This window comes from Protomyctophum bolini (genome assembly GCF_963924005.1).
Source record: "Protomyctophum bolini genome assembly, chromosome: 6".
NCBI classification, from domain to species: domain Eukaryota; kingdom Metazoa; phylum Chordata; class Actinopteri; order Myctophiformes; family Myctophidae; genus Protomyctophum; species Protomyctophum bolini.
Window position 1 is genome coordinate 20,409,231 of NC_137867.1, and position 14,737 is coordinate 20,423,967.

Consider the following 14,737-nt stretch of genomic DNA (forward strand, 5'->3'; position numbering starts at 1 on the left):
GTTTGTCAATCACCTCGGTCGCATGACAAAGTATTTATCCGGCGACAGACAGACAGACTTGCACAGTCCTTTTCTTTTATACCAGATTAGGAAAGAGTCTAGCCACCAAGTAAAGGTAAAACACTAAAACAGACATGATGCATTACTGTCCCGTCCCAGAGAACAAAACATATAAGACCTACATTATGTGCCAGTGTACATGGCCTCCCATGAGGGCAATGCGTAAACAAAAACCCCATGCAATGAAGACTCAACTGATCTCTTTTGTCGCTGCAAGTCTCTTATGGATTTTATGAAGCTGACCCCATTATGAAGATGACTATAGTGTTTTGCTGTTAAGACGACGGGCCGTATGGCCACTTTGGGGTGACACGTGGCCTATACCAAAGAGGCTGTACATGGTAAAATCCTTAGCTTCTGGTTGCATTAATGATAAATTAACACTTAGGAATGTACTGCGTAGTGACAATCACAAAATGTACAAGAATATCTAGAAATATATTTGTCACAATTAATTTAATCAGAAATTAAGAGGTCTAGTTGTTCAACGCAGCAGATGCATCGTTCACCTTCAGATTGAAAGGAATGGGCGAGTGTGTCAAGTGTGATGGACAAGTATAAATTTGGGCAGCTCCACGTTTCCTTCTTCCCTTGTTACACGTCAACTACTTTAACTTTTAATTACATTCCCCATTCCACGCCAACGCCAGACCACATGATGGATCAGGAAACTTTTCCAGCTTCCACCGTCACAGCCTTTGTGATGCAGCAGCTTTAATTACGACTCATCTCATCTGTATTTTCATGATAAGTAGTTCCCATGTCATGTGTGGGAAAGAAAAGTGATGAGAGAAATATTAAAAAGTCATGTAGGCGAGACAGCGATATATACGGAGACAGTGACAGAGAGGGAGGAGACAAAGGAACTTAAAGAAGAGGGGAGAGAATGATTGATTGATGTGGTCAGTGAGGCGTCACTGAGAACCACGGGAGCACCCCCTGGTGAAGAGAAGAGGATGTGGATTGGCCTTAATGGTGTGAAAACAGGCATACTAATCTGGGAGGAGGGGACAGATAAGAATCAGCTACAAACAAACAAGAGTCAATGAGCTCTGAAATTTCTCGTGTTAATACAAAACAATTATCTTAATTGACATCAACTTTAGGATAATTAGTTAGATTTTGTTTTGTTTTCGTTGGGAAATTCATATTAGCCGGCATTTTCTTTTACTATGAGCCTTTACAATATGTGTTTTTTGAAGATTACTTCATATGGCAGCCAAGTCTATGGAATTTTGTTTAGGGCATGTGGCCGAGATGAATACATCTCGTAAATAATTTGTTTCATACAAGAAACACAGCCAGGATGGATAAAGAAAAGAAACAGTACAACTGTAACCAATGTGGAAAAAGATTCACAAGAAACAGTAAATTGAAACAGCACCGGAGAATTAATAAGAAATAGGAGCCGCCTTGGCTGCCACCTTAGCATGGACCTCCCCCGGGACGTACAAGAGCAAAGAAGGTGCCCCTCACTTCACATAAGTGTGATTTTTAACACTAAAATGGGCGGTTGAAATTGAGCTACAATAACAGTAGAATTAACCAGTGAAATGTGAGATCCCACTAAAGTCAACCTATAATGACCATTGTTCTACCTGTTTGTGTTTCCCTGGAGAGAGGCTTGCTAATCCATTACAACCCTAGGAAGTGTTAAGCCATATTAGCTATGTTATCCAGGAGGGATCTTGTGTCTCAATAAGAACCTTTTACTCTTAAATATACCTTGTGGGCATTACCAACGAACACAAAGACACACTTAGAAATTGATATAGCTAATACCATTAAAAGGATAGGCCTACTATAAAGAGACAAAATCCTGTTTTCACATCAAACTTTTTTGCTTAATGTGCATTTCAAAAGCAGAGATTATGCCATAATACTGAATCCTGTTAAATAAATAAAGTGTGCTGTTGTTTTAAAGCAGTGGGGTCTTGCTGTGTTGCTGTATAATAATTATGCCATATCTGTTGTTAACAGCATGACAAAGTATAGTAGCCTACTTGAGTCAAAGTGTAGATATTAGTAGATATAATATCTACTAGACATATTATATAGTTGCTAAGAAGTAAGCTATATGCTTAGATGATTTCTATTTTTATTAGGATAAACTGTAAAGGCGAAATGGAAGTGGGGAGGAGGCTCCACTTCCGCTATATATTTTACTCATAATATAACTTCTGTTGCTCCAGCCTGTATGACGGAAGCATTTGGAAATTGCGAGAGGCAACAGTCTGGCAAGCAAGAATAAACAAGAAATAACACAGTCATACTGTATATCAGCTTGCAGTAAGCTAAACTCCTTAAAAACTCTGACACCGATACATCTCACCTGTGAGAACCTATTAATATATCATTTATCTGCTTATATTTGACTTCTGCTAAATGTTTCGTTTATCGTCATTGTTGTCGTTTTGTTAACAAAAAAACATTAACAAATATATTAAACTTGTTTTCTCGTGATAAAAGAGATGCAATGATAACTGAATCCTCGTTATTATCGTTCAGTCTGGGTTTAGATTCCACCTACTGTATCTGATCGTTTCCACTCAAACGTAAATTAACACAAACGAGGCACACCCTGCCGCCACTGGCCCGGTGCTCGTGCAGCCACCGACTCCAACCCCATAACTTTTTTCTTCATCGAACATGGCTAGCATAGCATTCTGACTAAACACACATGTGTTTAGTCACACACATGTGTTTAGTCATGTACTTTTGTGTTCTATCGTTAAATAAAACCATATTTGCCGGTCTGTGATCTCGTATGCAGAAACGTTAAACAAGATGGCTGCTTCTACAAAACAGACCATAGAGTTATATATGAACTAGAGAGCGGACCAGGAGTGACATTCCCGTCCCCAGCTATTCATTTCAATGGAAGTTGCTCAGTGGCATTTTGAAGCACCCGGAAGAATGCTCTACTTGTGCTCCGAGTTAAACCCCAGCTTTGCAGGGTTTACTCGTACTGCATGCACGGGCAAAAATGCCTGCATGCAGTTCCAGCTTTGACCACTAGACTCGGCTGATATAACGTAGGCCAGCCACTCTGGGGGCTTGAAACAGACTTAGCCCTTTTACTGACTGGCCAAGTGAGGAACAGATTTACCATAAGAATAGAGATACAGTGATATACATATTAAGAGGACATTGAGCCCTCATTGGCTGGCCTTACCAAAGCCAGCCAATGAGGAAAAAGTGTTGAGAAAGCATCAACTAGTTGCACATGTCTTCACTGATCAGCTGATATAGCAATATTAGTGAAAATAGCAGACCTATAAGCTAAAGATACAGCTATGACACTATGCCAATTTGCTCAGACGCTATGACGTAACATTCTCCATTCATTGTCAATGGGAATTTAATGTTTGTGTAGGACGGAAATCTACACAGCTGAGGTTCTAGCGCCCCTCAAAAAACACTCAAGTAATTGTATTTACAGTCACGTTATTAAGAGCAAAAGAAGATGCTCCGTCAAGTGGTTGATATTTACAGGAAGAACTTCCAAAGGCAGAACTTTGAACAACGACTTCAGGCTATAAAGAACACTGTTTACCCGTTTGTGTTTCCCTGGAGAGAGGCTTGCTAATCCATTACAACCCTATAGGAAGTGTTAAGCCATATTAGCTATGTTATCCAGGAGGGATCTTGTGTCCCAATAAGAATCTTTTACTCTAAATATACCTTGTGGGCATTACCAACGAACACAAAGACACACTTAGAAATAGATATAGCTAATACCATTAAAAGGATATAGGCTATACTATAGAGCCCAAATCCTGTTTTCACATCAAACATTTTTGCATGCATTATGTGCATTTCAAAAGCAGAGATTATGCCATAATGCTGAAAGCTGTCGAAGGTGTAATGATTTAAAATATATATGTATATTATTTAGGTGTAGGGTTCTAAAAGTGATTGTGTCTTCTGGTCAATAAGAACCATGTTAATCCAGTTTACTCCTGTAGTGAAGTTGTATGCTGTTGGTTTAAAGCAGGGGGGCTTTTTGCTGTATTATGCCCTATAGCTGTTGGCCTGTGTAGGCATATATATTAGTATAGAATAGATACAGTAGAGAGCGTAAAATATGACTCACTTAGAAGTGAAAGTTGCTCAGTCAAATGTGAGTTAAAGTACTGGAGTACTTTGCAGTAAGTATTCAAAAGTACATGCTCTTGAAGCATGAGGTCAGTTCGTTGCTCTCCTCAGGTTCGCAGAGGGAGTGTAACAAAAGAGTACCCCCTAGTTCACCTTGCTCTATATTAATGGATCTTCTGAACGCATTTTTTACACCTATTTGTGATAATCTATAGCTGTGTCCTATCGCATGATACTGTACTTACTGTATGTCAGCCATGCATGTATTGACACTGTATTTTGCGTTACTTCTTTGCTAGTGTGTTTTTATTGCTGTTTTTTTTGCTGTGTTATTGTTGTGAAGTGCACAGAGACCCCTTGGGGTGATGTTGCACTATAAATAAAAATAAACTGAAACTGAGTACAGTAGACAATTGACACTGGGTGAAAAAACAAAAATCGTGGGATAAAACTAAATTTAGGAAAAAAGCACATACTCTTAATATCAAGATAACTATTCAAGATAACTCTATGATATTAACAGACTTTTGCAGATATGAAATCATTAAAGGGATTGTGACATAAAAAAATGTTTTTGTAATTTTTCTTATTTTGTTTAGGTTTTCTGAGCTCAATTGCACCCAAAAAAGCTGAACTTTTAACATTCAGTGGATTTTCTGGCTCAAACAAGTGATTTTCTGACTGTGATGTCACAGCGTATATCTATTCTACGTCCGACATGGTAACGCCCCGCCTGCCTCTGATTGGAGGATACCATAGATATGTCTATGGAGGATAATGTGTCTGATAATATGTCTATGGAGGATAATGTGTCTGATAATATGTCTATGGAGGATAATGTGTCTGATAATATGTCTATGGAGGATACCATAGATACAGTATGTCTATGGAGGATAATGCTGGAAAGTCTGCTGCGCGTGCGGAAGTACGGAATACAATACAAGAGAATGACAGCTTGGCACGTGCAACACTAACTTCTATTTATGTAGAAGAGGCAAACAAATATTGTTTATGCCGTTTAAAATGTCTAAACTTGAAACATTACTGTACTGTAAAAAGGTGTCTTTTCCCTTATAATCAACACTAACACTTTAATTTAGAACACACCCAAATCAAATCATACAACGTACGCATTCAATCAATCATCCAATCAAAGCAAACGACTCTTCCACAAAAGAACATGTTCTCTCATACAGGTTTTCTAAATTGTGTTTCCTCTGGTTAAATGGGGTAATAATAATGCAGTGTTCTTTGTGTCTGTGTATAATGCAAGCATGTGTGAGTGCGTGTGCTTGCATGTGTCTGTCAGTGAATGGCTATTGTAAGTATGAGTGCATATCCACATGCACTTGTGCCACTCTCTTGTTCACTTTCCAACGTTCTCTCCGGAACTTTACAGATTTGGGGATCAGTGTGTCTGAATGGGCATTTTGAAAAAGGAGGGCATCTCTAATTGGTTGCCCGCAGCAGAACACTTAGAATTTTACACATTCAAGAGTTAAATTAACATGCGTAATTACTGCGTACGTCCCCGTGTGTATATGCATCTGCGAGGGAAATAAAATAAGCAAGGTGACGGGGTGCACGGGCTGTCTGTGCTCTATGTGCCGTGTGAGGGCGGGATTGAGGCTGTAAGTGATACCCTTGACTGTTCCCTACTTGCCCCACTCCAGGGCCGCTCCACCCAGGCCAGCCTGGGCGAGAGTGGGGGTCCCCTGGGAACTGGACAGGACAGGGAGGGGGGCAGCATGGGGGCCAGCCTTTCAGCCACTAGTGGGGGTCCCCTGGGAACTGGACAGGACAGGGAGGGGGGCAGCATGGGGGCCAGCCTTTCAGCCACTATGAAAAGGAGCGGAATCAAATACAAGCAAAAACTCCTTCAATATACTGTATCCCTCACCTGAGTAGGCCAGCCAGCTGAAAGGGGATCCGCAGGGGCAACTGTACAATGGGCATTGGGAGGAGAGGAGAGGGAGAGGGAGAGGGAGAGGGAGAGGGAGAGGGAGAGGGAGAGGGAGAGGGAGCTAGAGGGAGAGGAGAGGAGAGGAGAGGAGAGGGGAGGAGAGGAGAGGAGAGGAGAGGAGAGGAGAGGAGAGGAGAGGAGAGGAGAGGAGAGGAGAGGAGAGGAGAGGAGAGGAGAGGAGAGGAGAGGAGAGGAGAGGAGAGGAGAGGAGAGGAGAGGAGAGGAGAGGAGAGGAGAGGAGAGGAGAGGAGAGGAGAGGAGAGGAGCATTCGTCCCCCAAAGTTTCTGCAACTTTATCAGCTTATAAATTCAGCAGATATTAGGCTATATGAAATGTAATCGTCGTTATGAATAGACAGGATATCTTGACTACATTAGAGTATACAGTGAAACACAAACAATTAACCATCTATTGGCAATGGCATTCATATATTTATATAGTGATAGAGGCAGAAATACAGACAGAGGTTCTAAACGAATGGTATGGATTGGCATTACTTAAGGAAACAAGTGCAATAAGACAAAATTGACAATACTAATAATATGGCTTTCTGTGGTCAAAATGTTGCTCTGGAGCAGGCCTGGACTGGCCACCAATGAATGGGCCGCCCCTATTGCTTTAATATGTTTTTGGGCCAAATGTCAGCTGGGATAGAGCCCTACTCTGGAGAGGGAAGTCTGGAGCACTCTGGTGGAGCTGTTGCCCCCGTGACTAGACTATACGGATAAGCGGTTGAAGATGGATGGATGGATGTGCTCAAAAACAACAATTGGGCAGAATAGCCTTACATATATACATACACATATTGGTGTTGATAAGTGTTTTACTATAGATGAGGAAAAGAGATTGCGCATCAGCAATGGTTTTCAGTGGAGTGCTAAACCCAAATCCAGACATCCAGTATATTGTTTTTAATTCCTACTTTTGGAAGTGTTACTATAGAGTACTTATGCTTCTATAACGTTTCCCAAACACTGGATTGGGACCCATTTGTGGGTTGCGAGTACGTTTTTATTTCAAATGATTAATGAAAAATCTCAAAATCTCAAAACATCTTCATATAGCCTATTATGAGAAAAAAAGAAAGAAACCTTTAAGGAGTATAGCCTATTGAAAATAGGCAATCTACAAGCTATTTTCACTAGGTCCCGGGAGAGAAATCAATTTCCACTTTTGGGTCACAAGCTAAAATGTTTGCGAACCACTGCTATAAAGCAATCTGTACAAGCACATGCACTTGACTTTGATTAAAGGCTACTTAACCAGGTGACAGCCAATGATGTATGGGGCTTACCCCTTACATGTGAGCACGTGTGTACAGTAGCCTACACGTACGTTTGGAAGATTGCCAACAGAGGTTAGGTGTGAAGGGAGCGGGCGGGTGTGATGCGTCTGTGTTGGACACACAGAAATGAATGCTCACAAGCGCTATGAGGCACAAATGCACACTCCAGACCCCACACCCACCCACTTTCCCACACTGACACACACTTTTCATGTTCAGAGGTGTGAAAAAGCAAAAAGATGGCATAGCACCTGCGGCCAAATCACTTCCTTATAGCTGTGGAATTATTCTTTTCATGTGTCCAAAGCCAGTCATGTGTCCAAAGTGCAGGTCCCCTTCACCAACTTTAGAAGGAGGGCTGGCTGCACGCTCTCGGTAACCTGAGCCTGTCAGAAGCCATAGTGTCAAAGGGAGTAAAATAGCCCTGCAGTTGAGGTGTTTCCTATTGGGAAGTATAACTATACATGCTAGGAGGTGTACACCCACCCATGCTACACACACATAAACTGAGTGAGTCTGGTCTGAACCAACCAGAGTCCTGCTGAGTAAAAATGCACTGCACACATACGAGCAAACATATAAGAGCATGTGTTCTGACCACACAAATGCACTTGCAAGGACACAAACCTCCCAAAAATACAAATGTGTGTTTATACCTGCACACACACACACACACACACACACACACACACACACACACACACACACGCACACACACACACACACACACACACACACACACACACACACACACACACACACACACACACACACACACACACACACACACACACACACACACACACACACACACACACACACACACACACACACACACACACACACACACACACACACACACACACACACACACACACACACACAAAGCCATGTAACTGATTCCAAAAGAGCATTGAGCACGGTGGATAATTGGTAGCACTATTGTGCTCCTCTTCAATGGGCTGGTTACCCAAGAAGCCTCATGTTCGTGTTCATGTACATTTGCTTTGAAGGTGGCGGACACAAAGAGCTAAACCCTGCCCAGAACAAAGCCCTGGGAGACCCTGCTTTAGCCACAGAGGGCTTTCATGGAAAGCAACAGAGATAAATGGTCTTCTTCCTATCCCAAAAGGACGGCAGTGTGTATATGCAGTGTGTGTATGTATGTGTATGTGTTTGTGCATGAGTATGAGTATGCACAAATCCACATGAGTGCTTTAGGGACTGGGCTGCTCACCATTAAGCAGACCACAGGAAGTATTTTGTCAAAATACTTCAACACCTCTTCTTTTGAAGACATAAATTTGAAGCCATTGGCCTCAGGACACATCCAATATTAGATTGAATAGGACAGAAATCTTGAGTTCTTATCAAAAATAATGATCTATGGAAAAATTATATATTTCCATAGATCATGTAGTTTATGTGACAAATGTTTTTCTGCCCTTTTGTCCATGTACCCATTATAAATTGACATATCATCAGTGTTCAAACTGATTTAAGGCAGGGACAGCCATTTTTGGAGTAATGTATTAATCTATAATCTTTACTCATCTGTCCTTGACTGCTCGTAAACTAAAATCCTGGGTCGACTTTGGAGTTAAACTGACACTCAGGGTTTTACGGTGTGTCACAAGCTCATAATATGGCAAAGTAGAGCTGCCCACCACCACAGGGTCTTGGGTTTCGAATCCACTGTGGTGCATCCGGCTTTGTCCGGGCGGGGAGGGTGATATTTGTCACTACACATGCATACTCCAGTCCACAGGCACCTGTCAACAGGGAGTGTTGGGCATGAGGAGTAGGACGAAGGCTCTAGTCTACGTCCTCCTGTTGGGGGTTCCTCACTGGCAGGTGAGCCAGTATAGGATTAGGATACAACAACAGCAGTGACAATACACAGAAATGTTTGTGGGGAAGAAACAATTGGTGTAACAACTAAATTGGGGAAGAAAGAAGAAAGAATAAGAAGTGAAAAAATATATTGTGTATAGGCCTACAATATATATGTAAATAGTAAATACACAAGATCATTTGACTATTTTCTATTATTCCATCTCACTGCCAAGATAGCAATCTCTTTTAACAAGAGAATACAAAGCTGCTCCTCGCCAAAGCTCTCCAGGAATAAATGTAAGAACCTGTGTTAGACGTATGTGTGCGCGTGCGCGCACACATGCATATACAGTGTGTGTGTATCCCTGCTGCCCAAGCAAATAAACACACGCTTTTAGCACAATAGGGTCTCTCTCCCTCCCTCCAACTCTCTCTCTCACTCCAACTCTCAATCACTCTCTCACTGCCACGCATGCACGGATGCATGCACTTGCAGCCACGGACACACCACTCCCAAATAAACTTCATTAACATTTAACAATAGCACTTCACTTCCATGGGAGCTGGAGCACGCAATGCAACAGGTGCTCATTGCATCACAGCATGTATAGTTCTGTATATAATTGTGAGGAATAGTGGTTACGCTACAGCACATGCTAATGCAGGGCTGTGGTACCTAATGAGAGGTGAGGGCCTGGCTATAATTTAAGGGTAGGGAGGAAGCATTATAATTGGCCATTGGACTGTAGTTTTGAACTGAACAGGACTTATGTTCAACTCAACACTTAACTGAATTAAAGACAGGTAACCCATTGAAATGAATGTGAGTAGATCACCAGATGTGTGCACCAGGTCAATCACATTTAGGTTGTTCAAATGGTTCCAGTTTGTTTAATGTCTTTGTTTTTCGACACAGTAAAAGTGCTATTGTTAATTAAAACTGCAAAAGTGAAATAATTGACCTGTGTATTTATAATTTGACCCCACACACAATGTTCTCTCTTCGCCCTCTCAACCTATTGCTATCTCAAACCAATTCCTTCCTTAATTCCCTATCTACCCATCATGTCCTCACTGGCCATCCTCTCGTTCCCTCTGTCTGTCTGTCTGTCTTGTCTCTGTGCCTCTCTCTCTCTCTCTCTCTCTCTCTGGAACAGCAGATGGAGACTATGGCCCAGTTCTGCCTTTTGTTCTGGGTCCCCAGAGGGACTCGTGGCTTTTTGGACACAGCTCAGCTCCACATATCTCATACAAAAAGCAAGGGCCTCACTCTTCATTAAAGGGAACCCATGGAATGCACAGATCCGGACTATATTTATTATTACAATATATTAGCACAAGTGGTGTAAATTATCTTGAATGCAACTTCTGAATTGATTATTGTATTGTACCCATTGACTTGAATAAGTGTTGGTAGTGGTTTTAAAGTGTGTTTTAATATTCTTATTCTTGATTTAAGAACAATTTAATTTAATGTGCTTTCTAAAACGTTTAATTGTACTGCTTTGCACTAATGATGCCTCTACTACTCTGTAAAATGCCAGTGTGGCTGTCACTTGATGTTGGCACCTGTAGCTTGTCTTAATGTCACAGAAGCATGTGGCAAATTCCTCCTGTTATGTTAAACTGTGATGTGACAATAAAGATGATTCTGATGTTACTTTATTTCTAAAATGAACAATGGAAACTGATTCAAAGAAGTGTATGTTAATGTATAGAAAGAAAGTAATTATAGTTTTTTATTTCTTAATAAGACAATTAATAAGAAATAAAATGTTGTGTAAAAGAAAGAAAGAAAGAAAGAAAGAAAGAAAGAAAGAAAGAAAGAAAGAAAGAAAGAAAGAAAACAAACAAATGAGCCAATAAGCCAATGAATTAACCTGATGCAAATAAAACCCTGACGTCTTCCTATAGCAGTTAATGGGACATATATAGCATAGGATATAAAGGGCGAGTCATACAGGACCACCAAAGTGTGACAGGTTGACAACATGAGCAAAAAGTGAATTTGAGTTGAAACAGGAGTCGTCTTACGTTAAGCGATCCTATATATAATTATGTTGTAAGCCTATGGACGTTGACGGGCGTTTTTTTGTCTCTCTTTTTCTCTAGTTGTTTCTCAAGTTCTCTTTCCACGCGCTACTGTTTCGCCTGGAGCACGGGCTGCCGCTGCCGTTCATTTTTATAACGCCCATCGGTGAATAATTAATGTGCGGGTGTGTAACCTCAATCCACCAAGCATCCCACCTGTTGAAGATGCTGCGCTTTATTGTTTGTCCCTATATCTATATAGACTAATTACACAAGAGAATGGACCCTATGTGTGTTTTCATTGTCCTTAATGCAATTGCCATGGAGTTGTTAATGTTAGATCATAAATTAAAGCAAGCTAAAAGGGCATTCGATATATGCATTTGATTTCCTCCATCATTATCGGAGGAAATGCATAAATAGATGCACAAATAGCATACATGGGCACACTTATGTGTTTACTGTAAACAAATAAATAAATAAATAAATAGCAATTATATTAATAATAGGCTAATAATAATAATAATACACCCTAGGCTAAACTGATTTAAGGCTTCCCGCTATCAATAAATAACATGTGCGATAACAATGCATGCATAGGTTAATATTTGTAAGAGGACTATAGTGGAATTAAATAGGCTATACTTATACACCCCCCACAATGGTGGTCTCCTTTTCAACAAGCACCTAATAGCCTATTAAACAACCACAACTTTTCTTTCAGGTCAGTTACAAATTACAATATGAAACGCACTGCTCAAAATCCACCTGACCACGAAAAACAACCGAAACTTGATCGTCGCAAACTCGCAAACCATCGCTCTGTCACTGTCATCTGAGTCCCCAACTCCCTATCGGTCTCTGTTCATATTCAGGATAAACGTGGAACCTGCATAAAATCCTGTAAATAATTAACGCCACACAGCAACAGCATTATATTCCCTATTATTCCATGCCTTTCCTGCCAAGAGGCAAAGGAGGGGGCATGGTTTGTGATTGGTCAAAACCAGTGGGTGGGAGACTGCAGTGCACAACAGGTATGATCATAAATAATTCCTAGATTATTGTGTTTGTTTTTTAAGCAACATATTGTTACGCATAAACATTGCAGATGAATCACAGATAGGTTGTTGGAGAAAAAAGGGTGTATATAGATTAGATGTTGCTATGACACTAAATGAGTCACGCAGCAGGTGCATGTGAATTGCCAAAGCAAACTGCACGCGCACTCGTTTGCGCGCGTGCGTTTAGATGGAGAGAGAGAGAGAGAGAGAGAGAGAGAGAGAGAGAGAGAGAGAGAGAGAGAGAGAGAGAGAAATAGTGGTTCGGGCGGGGAAGGGCAGGCGCGGCGTGTGTGTGTGTGTGTGTGTGTGTGTGTGTGTGTGTGTGTGTGTGTGTGTGTGTGTGTGTGTGTGTGTGTGTGTGTGTGTGTGTGTGTGTGTGTGTGTGTGTGTCATGCAGGTCTTTTTACTCGAGAAAGTGTGTGTTCCTCTCTAGCCAGGTCCTCGGGGACACGGCGGGGACCCGCGAGCGCTCACCAGCTGACAGCGCGTGCTTCAATGCGGCCATCCAACACCTTGGACCACGAGCCTACCAACAAAGGCCTGAAATTAATGCACACTCCCCCATTACCAAATGAAACACAATGAAGGATAACTTTTCCAAGAGAACCATTTAAAAACAAAAGTTGTTCTTTATATGCAGGGTTATTGGACCATGCATGCAGAATAGCTTTAGGCTGCATTATAAGTTAGCAGCTCTTTTATAATTTATTAAAATGCTTGAATTGCATAGAGAAGTATAGTTCACAATTTTCTTTATTTTTCTTTCTTTATTTGCCTATATTTGGCATATATATATATATATAAATCACACCCGTGTGAAGTGAGGAGCGCTAATATATTAAAGTCTAACTCATGTTGCTATGATTAGGTGATGTATAGGCTACTGATGATGTAAAACATATCAAAACAGACATTAAATTCTCTTTTTTGTTAATGGGATAACATTTTTGTGTTAGGGACAAAACAAACTCTCTTCTCTTCAAAATTGTCAATGGCGTTTGTAAAACAAACTTTGAACTAAAAACAAACATTAAACCTATGTATAGGCCTACATCAAAAATAGCCCAACTTATTAATTATATTTGAGGATCTACAAGCTCCTAACGCATCATGATGAGCTTGCCTATTTTCAAATATCCGATTGCATGCGGTTAAACTAATTTATCTTAACCAATTTTGCTGGGGACCCCTGGAAACTATCTCAAGGGCCCCTGGGGGTCCCCGGACCACACTTTGAGAGAGAGCTGACTAAAAGAGTATCAGATCAATCATCCGATCACAGGCCAGAGGGCGCGTGCACCACCAGCATATGGAGAGCGAGCGCGTGTTCTACACGTTTTACGCCGCCGTTACTTTACTATAAATTACATTGGAACGAATCTCAAGTGTTTAAAAATGTCAAATGCTGAAGTATGGGTTGACGTATGAGTTTTAGGCATACACCAATCTCCATCGCTTAAGAACACATGGGAGAGAGAGGGGTTTACTAGGCCTGTTGTCTGTTACGTTATTATTTTAAGAGTTGAAAGGCCTCTACATTAGCATTAGAACTTTATTGAGGTGCAAATCCTTTGGGAATTAGGGGAACATGCGCTCTTATCGTTTTATCTTTACATTTACACCCAAAAAGGCTTGCATGCATGCAGCGTTAAGGTGCATACTCCTCCCCTCCTCCTCCTACTACTAATAGCCTATACTAACTATAGCCATAATAATAGTTATATATAATAATTGTTTTAATACACTGATCTAATCGAAGAATCATCATCATCATCTTAATACTACTACTGGGCCTACTAATAATATAGGCTTTATTTGTTTCGATTCGTATTTAAAATAACTATGAAATGGACACTTACTGGAATTCAGTAAATGAGTGATCAAACATATACAATAAGAAAACTCAATATGGACACAGACGACAACGAAAATATAAAATTGCATTCTTATTTATTCACAAAATCAAATTAACATGAACCAATGAATGGCAAAATGTTAGCTTTTCTTCAAATGTAACTATTCAAATGTAAAAAAGAGGCAAATGAAAAAGGATCATCAATAAATACATGTCAATTAATCTCATCCAGTGAAAGTAAAAGACACACGAGTTCATTTGAAAGTAAATCATTCAACAATCAACACCAAGCATCAACAAATGTACAAAAGGTTAAGCAAAAAAAATGGCTACATTAAATAGGCTATTTGCATCAAATTGGCATACTACACTATAGCAAACAAAAACGAAATAGTATTGTTTATGTTTTGGAAATAAATCTCGTTTGTCAAGCCTCTGGCTCGTGTGTTTTAAAGTGCACATCGTTAACTTTAGAAGTTGTAAAACAAATTCATGTACAAAAAAATGAACGAAAGAACCACGGCAGGAAATAAGAATTATCGCT